At 39.5% G+C, this 15,085-nt stretch overlaps 1 non-coding gene and 1 pseudogene across 1 annotated transcript; one reads left to right on the top strand and one right to left on the bottom strand.

The window, feature by feature from the left end:
• The first annotated feature begins 2,568 nt into the window (after positions 1-2,568).
• Positions 2,569-15,085, top strand: part of LOC122077955 — an 18,497-nt pseudogene continuing 5,980 nt past the window's right edge.
• LOC122080455 lies at positions 8,403-8,509 on the bottom strand. Its single transcript, XR_006140749.1, has one exon. It is a non-coding gene; the product is annotated as a small nucleolar RNA R71 (small nucleolar RNA).

Raw genomic sequence — 15,085 nt, 5'->3', positions numbered from 1 at the left:
TCAAGGAATTGTTCTTGTCAAATTACTATCCTCGAAGCTTTAGAGACTGCAAGGAAGCGGAATTTATGGCATTAACCCAAGGAAGCAAGACTGTTCTAGATTATCAACAATAGTTTGAGAACTTGTTCTATTTTGCCCCTCGCCATATGAAGATAGCTGAGGAAAAAACTAAGAAGTTTTTAAAGGGATTGAAGATATCCATTAGTACAGTGCTAGAGGCATTGGATCTAATTGATTATACTCAGATTGTGCAAAAAGCCAAAGCAATGGAGGATAAACAAAAGGGAGAGCCGTCGCTTACACCAGGACTTTGGAAGAGGGCAAACCCATTTGTCGATTCTGGTAGCCCGAGCAAGAACTTTCGTGGGTCATATAGTTATGGTCCCTCTTACAGGCAGCCTTACAGGCCATCAGGTTATCTTTTCCGACTAACTAATGGGCCGGGCACTACATCTTTTCACCCGAACACTAGTACAGTGCCTATGGCCTTGAGCCCACCTCGTCCTCTGACTGTACCAGGATCAGTGCAAAGAGCCCCCGCTCTGGTTTAGGCATCCCAGAACCGATGTTATAACTGTCACTCATATGGGCATTTTGCCAAGGATGACTGGTACCAATTAGTTGCACCACCAAATCAGCTCCCTGTCTATAGACCTGCATTAACCCAGGGGAACTAGCCTCAAGGAAGGATGTATGCCTTATCAACTGAGGAGGCTAAGGCCAGCACGGAAGTAGTAGCAAGTACACTTTAATTAAGAGATTTTGTGATAATTTTTTAGTAGTATACTAGTATGTTATACTTATATGCAATGCTATGCTAGGTGTTTTGCCTATATCAGGTATGCAAGCCTATGTCTTGTTTGACTTAGGAGCTTCGCATTCATTTATATTTAAGAGATTTTCTAGGAAGCTTGATATGTCACCTAAGGCTATAGAATGCAAGTTGATTGTTAGCACACCCATAGGCAAGGTAGTACAATTGAATGAGGTGTATGGGCCATGTCCAGTTGAAATTAGTGGAAGGAAGTTGGATGCTCAGTTTATCAAATTCAACATGCAGAATTTTGACATCATTTTGGGCATGGATTGGCTGTCGGCTTATCGAGCAAATGTGATGTGTGCCAAGAAACAAATTGAGGTGATGGATGATGAAGGAGAAGAGCTAATATACCAAGTTGATAGGGCAAAGCGACCTAGAAAGGCCCTTATCTCTACCCTTTACCCGGTGAAATTATTTAAAGATGGATGTTAGGGCTACCTTGCATCAGTACTAGATGTGGATGCAAAGGTTACACTACTAGAGGAATTAGAGGTAGTCAAGGAATTCTCTGATGTCTTTGCAGATGATCTGACCCAGCTACCTCCTGACAGAGAGCTGGAGTTTGCCATTGATTTAATTCCTGGAGCTGCCCTAGTGTCTAAAGCTCCGTATAGAATGGCACTATCCGAGTTATATAAGCTACAGACATAGTTGCAAGATTTATTAGAAAAGGGATTTATATGCCCAAGCGTCTCTCCTTGGGGTGCACTAGTTTTATTTGTTAAGAAAAGGATGAGAGTTTGCGTATGTGCATTGACTACCAAGAACTAAACAAGTTAACCATCAAGAATCGGTATTCGTTGCCATGCATCGATGATCTATTTGATCAACTACAAGGTGCTAAGGTGTTTTCGAAGATTGATCTCAGATTGGGTTATTACCAACTCAAGATAAAGGGCAATGACTTACCAAAGATAGCTTTTAGAACACGGTATGGTCATTATGAATTCCTACTGTTGTCTTTCGAGTTAACCAATGCACCGGCTGCTTTCATGGATTTAATGAACCAAGTATTTTATGATGTCCTTGATAAGTGGGTCATCGTTTTCATCGATGACCTCTTGATTTACTTGAAGTCTGAAGAAGAGCATGCAAGACACTTGAGAATAGTACTACAAAGACTCAGAGAGTAGCAATTATATGCCAAGTTCAGTAAATGTGAGTTTTGGCTCAAGCAAGTTAGATTCCTAGGACATGTGGTGTCTAAGAATGGGATCGAAGTGACCCGAATAAAGTGAAGGCTATAGTAGAGTGGGAGACACCCAAGAAAGTAACAAAAATTAGAAGCTTCTTGGGCTTAGCAGGCTACTACCAACACTTCATCGAGAATTTTTCTCGGATTTCTGTGCCGATGACTAAGTTGACCAGGAAGGGTGTGAAGTTTGATTGCTCAGAAGAATGTGAAAACAACTTCCAAGAATTGAAGAAGCAGCTAGTGTCAGCTCTTGTATTGACCATTCCAAATGGTACAGGTGGGATGAGTCTATATCGATGCTTCCAAGATCTGGTTGGGCTGTGTTCTCATGCAACATGACAAGGTGGTAGCATATGCATCCAAACAACTTAAGGATTATGAGAAGAACTACCCCATTCATGATTTAGAAATGGTGGCAGTCATCTTTGCTTTGAAGATCTAGTGTCATTATCTATATAGGGAGAAGTATGAGATATATAGTGATCACAAAAGTCTTAAGTACTTTTTCACCTAAAGAGATTTGAATATGAGGTAGAGAAGATGGCTTGGACTTATGAATGACTATGATTGTGACATTCAGTATCATCCGGGCAAAGCTAATGTGGTGGGAGATGCTCTAAGTCGGAAGTCTCAGACTGCATCACTTTCATACTTAGCTATCAGTCCACAGCTTATACAAGAGGTGATACTGATTGATGAGATCCTTTTATATGAGGGAGCAACCTTGGAGCTCAAACATCAGCCAGATGATGTTAAGGAGTTAACCATATCCCTGATAGCCCTACAGGTACATCTGTCCATTTGGCAGGAGGTGATAATGAAACAATCTTTAGATCCTGAACTGCAAAGGATCAGAATAAAAATTCAGGAGACAATAAATGACCTTGACTTCACAATAGCCAATGATGGGGTAGTACTATTTTGAGGCAAGTTGTGTGTGCCCGACGACATGGAAATACAGGACAAGATAGTGAAAGAAACACACAGTTCTGAATACTCACTCTATCCCGCAAGTATGAAGATGTATAAAGATCTTAAACAAGGTTATTAGTGGCCAACAATAAAAACTACTATAGCCTTATATGTGGCACAGTGTCTCGTATGTCAGAAGGTCAAGTCAGAACGACATCGACCATATGGCACTCTTCTGCCACTTCCCGTACTAGAGTGGAAATGGGATAGGATCACCATGAATTTTGTCACAGGGTTACCCTGTACACCCAAGGGGATGGATGCAATCTGGGTGGTAGTTGACAAGTTTATCAAGACTGCTAATTTCATTTTGATTAGGACTAATTATTCCAAGGACAAGCTAGCACAACTTTATATGGATAACATAGTCTATTTGCATGGAGTGCCAGTAAGCATTGTGTTAGATAGAGACCCAAGATTCACATTTAGATTTTGGAAGAGTCTCCAGTATGCATTGGGGACATAAGTGAATCTGAGTACTGCTTTCCACCCACAGACCGATGGACAATCAGAACAAACCATACAAATATTGAAAGACATGCTCATGGCTTGTGCAATAAAAATGAGTGGCAATTGGAAAAAATACATACCTCTTATGGAGTTTGCTTATAACAACAGCTATCAAGCCACAATTGGGATGGCTCCATATGAGGCACTGTATGGCAGAAAGTGCAGAACGCCCTTATATTGGGATAAAGTAGGTAAGCACCAGATGTTAGACTGAAAATGATATAGATGACGTGTGACAAGGTTGATGTCATTAGGGAGAGGATTAAAGCATCCCAATCACGTCAAAAGAGCTATGTGGACAACCGCATGAAGGACGTTGAATTCCAAGTGGATGAGAAAGTATTTCTTAAAATCTCTCCTACCAAAGGGTTATAGAGGTTCCACAAAAGGGGCAAGTTAAGTCCGAGATATATTGGCCCGTTTGAGATTTTATCACGGGTTGGCTTTGTATAGTATATGTTGGCTCTTCCACCTTTCCTCAGCAATGTTCACAATATATTCCACATTTCCATGCTGAAGTAGTACATTTATTATCCATCCCATGTACTACCTGTGGAACTAGAGTATTTAGAAGCTAATATGACCTACGAAAAATAGTCTGCTGGAATTCTGAACCGAAAGATAAGGGCCCTTCACAATCGCTCCATCGCTTTTATAAAGGTTTGATGAGCTAATCAATCACTTGAGGAAACGTCCTGGGAGAAAGAAGATGACATCCAGGCCAAATATCCTCATCTTTTTGGACAACTAGGTATTATAATTTCGAGGATGAAATTTTTAAAAAGGGGGGGTAAATGTGATACCCTACTTTCTAAATGCGGTTTACTTACCTGGTTGGTTTAGTTTTGTCGTGCAGGATCTGAACCTGAACCAGTTGAGATGGGTACCCTATGGAACATGATAGCAAGGGTGACTCCAAACTCGAGTTGGCCAGACGAGTCTAAACCAGTTCCTAGTGAAGTCTACGTACCAAGCCGTGTACTTGCATGTATCACAAAGCCATGTACGGACAATAAAGGTACGCAACCACATTTTATGATGACTACGTATTTTAAATCATATATCGGGAGTGAAATACGTGTTAGGAACTGAGTACTGTTGAAATCCCAATTATTTGGCTAAGTTTCGGCCTACTGGTGGGCGGTCATAGGTGGGTCGGACCCACCACTGATGAGCACATTTATGTGTGAAATCTAGGGTAAATAAAACATGTATTTTATGTATTTAGAATGGAGCTATCTTGGGTTTTACTCTCTTTTTGCAGGTTTTGTATTTTAAAGACTCTAAGCATTATCAGACGTCATATCCCTTCAACAACAACTACCTAGTGTAGTTGGTGAGCTATGGTATGTAAAATTCCCTTGCTCACTAGGAGGTCTTAAGTTTGAATCTCATGGTTGTCTTTTTTTGGAGAATTTTGTTGAAGATTTCCTACTTTTCACTCACTTAAAGCACTAAGGGCATGGAGGGGATTTCCACATCAAATTAGAAGTAAGGAAAATTGTGGGAGGGCTTTCCTGTGCAATAAGAGAAAAAAAAAAAAAGGAAAGAAAAAAAAAAAGGAGAGAAATAAATCTTGTCCAAATCTTCTCTCTCCTCCACCTTAGCACTTTTGGTTTCAAAAGATCTCACTACCAATTGTGGATTTTTTCCTTTTAAGGAAGAGAAATTTGTTACCCTACCTCCCCATTCCCTATAAATACAACTCATGTAAGAGGAGGGGGGACAATTCATTCTTCTTCTAGGGATTTTTTTTTTAGTTGCTTTATCTCTTTTTCTAGTTTTCTCTTTCTCAAGCTCTAGTTCTAGGTTTATGCTTTAAACACTTTTGTAAGTTCTTTTTATTCAATTAATGTAAGCACTTTTGTTTTTGATTCAGTCTTTTATTTTTATTGTTTAAGCAATTCAAGTTGTAATTTTCAAGTTCTAGTTCTAGGCTTAGTTCTAGGTGACAAGAACAAGCTATGAAGCATGTCTTTCAAGTTCAATTTATTTTTTCTTCAGATTTTTTTTTCTCTAGTACTAGAAATTTCAGATTTGGTTTATTCCAGATCTGGTTTTTAGTACTGGTAGTATCTCAAATCGATTAAGTTTTCAGTTCAAGGGTTGAAGTTCAAGTAAGTAGGCTCCTTCAGTAGTCTTCTCTCCCCCCTCATTCCCTCTTCTGAATACCATTTCTTTCTTAATTTAGGATTTTAATTTCAGTCGTTACATTATTGCTATCCCTTTCCCCCAAGGTTTATGGCTAGTGTATGTGTTGGCTTTGCTCCTCCTAGCCATAGAACCATCAATTTATTGTTTCTATTTTAATTGTCTCCCTTTCACTAAAGCCAAGTAGAGTAACCCTTGTAAGAGTGACTCTCTGGTCAAGTAGGGAAGCTCATATTATGATGCATCTCTCGGGCTAAGTAGAGAAACCTACTTGTGAGTCTCTCTTTAGCTTTACCCCCTTTCTTTTACTTTATTTTTATTTCAGTATTTTTTTCCTTTATTGTTTTTTTGTAATTGCGTGGGTTGTTTATTTTTAGTTATTTATTTATTTAATTTTAATTGCGTGGCTTGCGTCTTTAAATTCTTAGATGACGAATGATTAGGACGTTATTTTAGATACATATGTTTAGGAAGGTAATTAGAATTAGATCACAACCATTAATCAGTTCACTTTCGCATTATTAAAAGAAAAAAAAATAAAATGGCTGCTCTCCCTACGTTCGACCCGTTGCTACACTGATCCGTACGCTTGTGGTTACATTTTTAAATCTCAACTAGTGACCTACCAATCTGGTCATTAGATATTTTGACCCAGGTATAAATAGAAATTATTACTCTTTTTTTCCCTCATTTAATGTTTTACAAAGTGGGTGAGAAGAGTAAAGAAGAGAGAGAAAAGAAAGGAAGAAAAAGGGAGGAAGAAGAGGAAAAAATGCTCATGGTGTGACGCCGAGGTTAGATCTTTCCATTTTGACACCGAAAAAGGGATCCTCGTCTTGAGATCTATGATTTGAGGTGAGTAAAAACTATATTTCTTAAATCCTCAAGAACCCTAAGTGAAACCCTTTAATTTGGGTAGAAATCCTTTAGATCTTGCTAATCCCCCTTGAGAAGATGAATCTAAGGTTTAATGAAGACCTACACGTTGATTTTGAAGGTTTTAGACGAAGAAATCACAAGATTGGAAGTGCATTTGATGATTTCTTGAGTTGAAGAAGAGATTTGGAGTTTTGAAGGTATTATTAAGCAAAGAGGTAAGATCTGTGCTTAAAACCTTGAATCGACCCTAGATCTAGGTTAAAATCACAATATGGAACCTTAGATGTGTGGAAAATGCAGTCGAATCGATCCCTTGTGGTTTTCCCAAGGCGGGATAAAGAGTAGAGGTGAACAATAGGAACCCGTTGTAGACCGATGGGCGGCACTGGTAAGTGTTGGACGCACAAGTCGAGGGCCCCTAGTCATGATTGGGCTTTTGGCTTGATTGACAGTCTAGACCGGTGCGCCCCTTGGTAGGGCCCATCAGTCTTCGAAAGTTCATGGCTAGTGTATGTGTTGGCTTTACCCCTCCTAGCCATAGAACCATCAATTTGTTGCTTTTATTTAATTGTCTCTCTTTTCCTAAAACCAAGTAGAGTAACCCTTGTAAGATTGACTCTCTGGTCAAGTAGGGAAGCTCATATTATGATGCATCCCTTGGGCTAAGTAGAGAAACTACTTGTGAGTCTCTCTTTAGCTTTATCCCCTTTCTTTTACTTTATTTTTATTTTAGCATTTTTTTCTTTATTATTATTTTATAATTGCGTGGGTTGTTTATTTTCAGTTATTTATTTATTTAATTTTAATTGCGTGGCTTGCGTCTTTAAATTCTTAGATGACGAATGGTTAGGACGTTGTTTTAGATACATATATTTAGGACGGTAATTAGAATTAGATCACAACCATTAATCAGTTCAATTTTGTATTATTAAAAAAAAAAATAAAGTGGTTGGTCTCCCTGCGTTCGATCTGTAGCTACACTGATCCGTACGCTTGCGGTTACATTTTAAAATCTCAACCAAGTTTTTGGCATCGTTGCCGGAGAGACAGTTCCATGTTATTTTTTGCTTTCTTTTGATAAATCAGAGTGCTTTGTTTGCGTTGTTTTGTTTTTCCTTTTCTTTTATTGAATTCCTGAGAAGAACAACTTGTAATAATAGTTGTATCGGTGGAGGTTGCCATGCCTCATAGTATGATAAAGACAGGTTTCGCCCTGTAGCAGTACCTCAGGAATTGACCTGAGCAACCTCGGATCCCTATCGGTAAGCTCCCAAAAAGCCAAAAAAAAATCAAAAAAATCAAAAAAATTTTAAAAATCATTAAAAAAAAAGTTTTGCTATCCATTCTTTTGTGCTTGTCTTACTCTAGTTGTGAGTAGTTTTCTATTGCATGAGTGTTAGGTGGGTATGTAATACTAAGAATCGATTAGAAAGAATAGATCTAACAAGTAGTAACCCTATACTTTTGCTCTCTTTAAAACCTTTCAATATGGGAGACCAACATCAAAACCCTTCACCTAAATCTCTAAAAGATAGGTTCTACTCTACTAGAACAGCCCAACCTTCCTGCATAGTTCTACCACAAGCCCAGGCAATAATTTTGAACTCAAATCTTAATACATCACCATGTTGCCCCACTTCCATGGGTTGACCTCTGAGGATGCATACCTATTTCTAAGGGAATTTGAAGAGGTATGTGTTCTAATTAAGATCCAACAGCTTTCTGATGATGCTGTTAAGCTTAGGTTTATCACTTTTGCATTGAAAGACCAAGCTAAGAAGTGGATTGTATGGGTTACCCACAAATTCCATAACCTCATGGGAACAGTTCACAGTTGTCTTCCTTAAGAATTTTTTCCCAACTCATAAGACCAATAAGCTTAGAAGTGATATCCTTCAGTTTAGGCAAAAGCCTAGTGAGTCCTTTTCCAAACTTATGGAGAGATTCTAGGATCTACTCCAAGAATGCCCTCACCATGGCCTAGACTTATGACATTTATGTCAAATAATTTATGAGGGTATTGATTACCCAACTAAACAAATGATAGAGTCTATGTGCTCTGAGGGATTCACATCCTTTACAGATGAAGGAAAGGCATGAGAATTCTTACTTGACTTAGCTGACAAAACCCGTGAGTGGGAATCCACCCAAGAAAGTAAAAGAACCATAGGAGGGAAAGGATATTTTGTGGATGGGATGGTAGCGTAGGAAGCCCATTTGGATAGCCTAATCAAGAGGATTGAGGCTATTGTTCCTAGAGAGCCATCATCAGTCAATTTGGTTAAGATTTGTGCTTGGTGCCAGTCCCCTGGACATGTCATAGAAGAATGCCCCAACACCTCTGGGGGCACTTCTAATGATAGTGTTAATGCCTTATACCAGAATAATCCGTATAGTAACACCTACAATCCAGGATGGAGAAATCACCCATATTTCTCTTGGAATCAGAGCAACCAAGCAGTGCCTTCCAATTTTCATAATCAAGGTCAACCTGGACCCTAAAGGCCTCCCTTTGCACAACAATCTTTTTTCCAAAATACTTTTCCTAGGTCAAATGCACGACCTCAGGCTAGTTTTCCTAGGGCCCCTCTCCTATCATCTTATCAGCAACCTCTTGGGTTTACCAACACTGAAGAGGCAAGTAAAATAAGTGACTTGGAAAAAAATATGGCCCTCCTCATGACAAGCCATCAAAATCTTACGAGAGAATTTACCCAAGTTGTCTCAATTATGCATGAGAGGGAGAAGAGAACTTTACCCAGTCAACCAGAGCCTAACCCTAGGCATCATCAGCTTGTTAGTTCACAAACATCAATTAATGCACCACTGAATATAGTACAAGGTCAGACCCAACAAGGGCCCTCTAACCAATGTGATGTTGTTTATGCCCTTAGGCGTGGTAGAGAGTACCAACAGAGCGTTCCTAAATCTTCCTCATCTATTACTCCTGTTAACTCTCCTTCAGTTGAGGACACAAGTGTGCCTCTTGTTCCAGGTTCGTTTGATGAACCTAAAGATTTTTCTGAAACTAAAGATGATTTGGTTGAGGAAATCAAAAATGATTCTTTTGAACAGGGGCAAATCCCTAATAGTCCTTATGTTCATCCTATCCCATTTCCTAATCGCTTGGTACACAAAAAGAAGACTGCTTCCATGGATAAAATTTTAAAAGTCTTCAAAAAGGTAGAAGTGAACATCCCTCTTTTGGATGTCATATCCCAGATCCCCGCCTATGCAAAGGTACTGAAAGATTTGTGTACTCACAAACGTATCACTAGTGTGCCCAAAAAGGCGTTCTTGGCAGGTAACATTAGTTCCATAATTACTCAGCCTATAGCAGCCAAGTATAAGGATCCAGGGAGCCCTACCATATCTTGTGTCATAGGCAACACCTACATTGAGCATGCCTTACTTGACCTTGGTGCAAGTGTGAATCTTTTACCTTACCATGTGTACAAGCAACTTGGATTGGGAGAATTGAAAGCCACTGGAACTACTCTTCAGTTGGCAGATAGGTCTGTTAAGATTCCTAAACGGATGGTTGAGGATGTCTTACTAAAGGTGGGGGAATTTATTTTCCCTGTTGATTTCATTGTGTTAGATACCAAGCCCTTCTCAACCAAGGATGAGATCCCAATAATTCTAGGAAGACCATTCTTGGCTACCAGTAATGCATTAATCAATTGTCAGAATGGTTTCCTAAGATTATCTTTTGGTAACCAAACTATTGAGTTTAACATGTTTAGGATTGGCAAGCAACCACATATGGAAGAAGAGATCAATATGCTTGAGGATTTTCTGTATTTTTCTGATGATTTAGTTACCAACTTTAATATTGATTTTGATTTAGAATTCCAAGAGTGTATGGATAAGTTGGATGATGACAGTGAAAATTTCTTTTCTGAAGTCTTGAGTCTTCACACATACTGGCAGACTGTTTAAAATTGACTGGCTGCATTAGGAGATGTGAATGGAACCAAAGGAAGTAATTCCGGCTCAACATTTCCCGGTCTAGACCGGGGGGAAGGGTGTAAATAAAACCTTCTTTCTCTGATGGCTTTCTCTTCTTCTTCATCATCTTTGTCTTCAACATCTTGACCAGAGATGGAAAGGTTTAATAAAGCTTTAGATGGAGTACCCAAAGGGATGGTAGTGAAAGCAAAGTTACCAGAGTTGGAAGGAGAGAAAAACCGGTCCATGGACTCATGAAAATCGGTTTGAGATGTGCGTAAAACAGATAAAACAGGTTTTACTATCTCCAGTCTAGATTTTGTGTGTTGCCGCCTCTCATGGAGTTTGGATGTGGGTCTCTTGACGCCTGTGACCTTCATAGTTGCCCCTTCATTGGTAGGAGGTGCAGTGGGTGTTTGCCAATCACAATCTGTGGGTGGACCGGTTAAGCGTTGAAATAGTTCACGGAAGCTGGTTTTATCTGCCTGGATGAATGTGGTCGATGGTTTTAAAATCTGGTTTTCTGGTTTCTCCATCTATCTGCCTTCTGCCACTATCAACTCTTCAATCTACCAAATTTACATCAAGGGTGTCAGTTTGAAATCAAAACTGAATAAATCGAACCTAAACCAGATCAAATGGCTTGTGTTATGTATATATTTTATCGGAGGAAGACTGGGGGGGGGACAACATGGTACTTTTGTGCCCGCTTGTGTCTAGTGGTAGACAACACCAGACTGGCAGGATTCTTTTTCCATAATTTTTATATACTTTCCCTCAGAGAGAAGATTTTTATTTCTTCTCTGCTAGGCCAATAGCATTTTTTGGCTACATGAATTGATGATTTGGGTAGTCTGATTTTAAGATAATTGGTGTACATCTATGATATGCTACTTGTCCAATTTGGTGATCTACCTCAATATATATGTATGTGTCTCAAAATGTGGGCTTTTCTATATGGCTTTTCACTAGAGATTGTTAATCTCATTTCTTTTTTTCACTAAAGATTCGTTGTATTAAGAAATAAAGAATGTACATCCCAATATAAAAGAAAAAGAAGATCTCACCACCATCATACAAAAAATAGACTAAGATAAAAGTTGACCAGCCCCACCTTCGGCATTGCCATCAGCAGGAAAAGGCCCCCTTAAATCTTAGTCGAAATAAAAATCTATAAGTTCATAAAGCGATATCTTGGACGCTGGTTAGCATCCAAATCCAATTCCATTGAAACCAACCGAGGCCAAGCTTCCACTGGATACGACACTTCAAATCTCGCTGATGATTTTGCCAAAAAATCAGCAATCACATTTGCCTCCCGGTAACAAAGCGTCACCTTCCAATTTATTGAATTCAGGTAAGATAACAGACTCCTCCATCGTTGTAGAGCAAACCATGGAACTAAACCTTTAGAAAGAAGGATTACCACTGCCGTAGAATCGCATTCAATCCAAAGATGCTGAAAACCATTTATCTTTGCCTGTTCAAGACCAGCGATCACTGCCAAAAATTCCGCTTCAAAATTTGTTCTGATACTGACATATTCTCTGTAGTTCAAAAGGCTGTCCCCCTTCTCGTTTCTGAAAATCCTGCCTGCTCCGGCCTTCCCTGGATTACCCAAGGAGCATCCATCAGTGTTTAGCTTAATCCATCCTGGAAATGGGAGACACCATCGAACTTCAATAATCTCACTACAAGTTCTTGTTACCCGAGGAATTCCTATTCTTCTAGCACATATCAGATCCGGGATGGAAAGGGGTTTCCCAAGATGTACACTAGAAATCATACAAATTTCTCCTTTCACTCGAGCAAAAATATATTTATCATGAAGAGCTGCACCATCATGATATCTAGCATTTCTCTCCATCCAGACAGCATATGGGATCAGAATAAAGCCACAAAGCCACGCAGTTGAAAAGGTTAAATTCTTCCCTTTTCGTTTCCACCATGCTAAAAGGTCCCCCATTCTATCAAGGGGCTGCCTCCTGATACAGAATAAATCACAAAAAGAATTCCACAGAGATTGGGTGTACTCACAATGAATGAATAAATGAGGGATAGATTCTTCTGCGTGACTACACAAAATGCACCTAGAAGGCATAATCACACCCCTTCTGCACACCTCCTCATCCGTGGGTAACCGATTATGAGCAAGCCTCCAACCAAACACAGCTTGACGAGGCTGAATCTTGGATTTCCATAAAATAGAAAACCAATGGAATTTCTGATTTTTCCCCCTTATCTCCTCCCACGTTGATCGCAAAGAGAATGCCCCAGAATTTGACAGCTTCCAATGACATATATCCTCCATAGGCGATAAAGAAATTCTTTTTACCTTCTCAAAGGTCTCAGCAAGAAATTTCGAAGAAACATTTAGAAAAGACCACTCACCATTTCGATTAAGATCTGCCAGTCGCATAGTCCTCCCTATGAACATTTCCTGCTCCAAATTAGAAGACTCCACCAGGGAAGAATTTTCTAACCATTTTTCTGTCCAAAACATGATTTTTTTCTTCATTTCCCACTGTCCATCCTTCCATGTTCGACACAAATTTCCACACCCTCTTCAGCCCCGGCAAAATGGAGGAAGATTTATACCCATTCCTGAGAGAGCCATCTTTCTGAACAAATCTTGCTCTAAAAAATTTGCTCATAATATTGTCTTCATGTTTAATCTGCCAGGCGTGCTTGCATAAACAAGCTTTATTCACCTCTCTTAGTTTTCTGATACCCAAACCGCCCTCATCCTTGGGCTTACAAGTGTTCTCCCATTTTATCACAATTTTTTTTCCCACCTCCATTTGACCCGACCAGATAAAATTTCTCATCCACCGCTCTACAGTTTTAATAATGGACTGGGGCCACCAATAAACTGTAAAATTATGGATAGGAATACTCGAAATTACTAATCGAACCAACTCCACCCTACCAGCCATCGAGAGGAGCTTCCCTTTCCAGGCAGCCAATTTGCATTTAATCTTATCCATCAAAAGTAAAAGATGATTTTTCTTCACTCTTCCCTTGAAGATTTCCACACCCAAATACCTTGTAGGGAATTTTGAGGCCTGAATTCCCAATAAATTACTGATAAATTGTTTCCTGTGGGGGGCAACCTTCCCAAAGAAAGCTTTGCTCTTGTCAAGATTAAATTGTTGTCCAGAGAAATCCTGATACTTTGATAAAAATAAATGCAAATTTTTAACATATTTCGCCGACGCATTCATGAAGATGAAAATATCATCCGCGAATAATAGATGAGTTGGAGTACAGGTACCTCTTGGACCTGGCAACGACTTGATTAATCCTTCCAAGGCCAATTTATTTAATCCTCTACAGAGCACTTCCTCAGCTAAAATAAACAAAATGGGAGATAACAGATCGCCTTGACGAAGACCACGACCCACACCAAAAAACCCTTCTGGACCTCCATTTATTAGAACCGAAATCCTTGAGGATGAAAGAATTTCTTGAATCCAAAAAATCCATTTCCTAGGAAAACCAAACTTCCCAAGGATAGCAAATAAAAATTCCCAGGATAGAGAATCGTAGGCTTTCTGTATATCAACCTTGAGCCCCATCCCACCTCCCCTAACCGTGGAATGCATCAGATTCACATACACATACGTGATTAAGGGTTCCATAATGCTCCCTTGCATCTCCTAGCTTGGATTCGGAATGTCCATACACTTCTATTTGCATCAGATTTGTGTGTCTGTATGGAGAGAGAGAGAGAGAGAGAGAGAGAGAGTATGAGTATGATGGTCATTTCATACTTCTAAAGCTGCATTTGTAGTCCCAATCAATAATCAACTAGTCATTTTACAATCTAAAATTGCAGGGGCACAATCAGGTGTTTGTTGTGGAATGTCTGGTGACAATTTACCATCTCCACAAGAAGTTGTGGATCTCTACAAATCACAAAACATCTCAAGGATGAGACTCTTTGGTCCAAACCAAGCAATTCTTCAGGCCCTCCAAGACACCGACATTGAACTCGTCTTGGGTATTTTAGAATATGACCTAGAAGGCATAGCTAGTAACGATATGTCCATTGTAATTGATTGGGTCCTACTACCCTAGTGTTAGATTCCGATATATTGTTGTTGGAAATGAAGTAAATCCCATTTCTAATAGCAATGCCCAGTTTGTTCTCCCTGCAATGCAAAATATTTATTACACACTTGCATCACAAGGCCTAGAGAAACAAATTAAAGTGTCCACAATTGTTAGTGCCCAAATCCTTGGAACCACCAACCCTCCCTCTAATGGTTCATTCAGGGTCACCACTACTTGCAAATGTATATCCCTACTTCAGTTACAGTGCAGACCAAGAAGGCATCAGTCTTTCCTATGCTTTGTTTAAATCTCAGTCAGTTGTGGTACAAGATGGTAAGCTTGGATATCGAAATCTTTTCGATTCCATGGTGGATGCTTTGTATTCAGCTCTTGAGAAGCTCGGAGCATCCACGGTCGAGATTGTTGTATCGGAGAGTGGTTGGCCAACCCAAGGAGGCAGTGGAGCATCTACAGAAAATGCAGGGACTTACAATTCAAATCTGATTCAACATGTGAAGGGTGGCACTCCGAAAAGGCCTGGAAAAGCCATA

Source organism: Macadamia integrifolia, chromosome 5 (assembly GCF_013358625.1).
Source record: "Macadamia integrifolia cultivar HAES 741 chromosome 5, SCU_Mint_v3, whole genome shotgun sequence".
NCBI classification, from domain to species: Eukaryota; Viridiplantae; Streptophyta; class Magnoliopsida; order Proteales; family Proteaceae; genus Macadamia; species Macadamia integrifolia.
The sequence above is the reverse complement of the archived record's forward strand: the minus strand, read 5'-3'. Positions and strand labels throughout refer to the sequence as shown.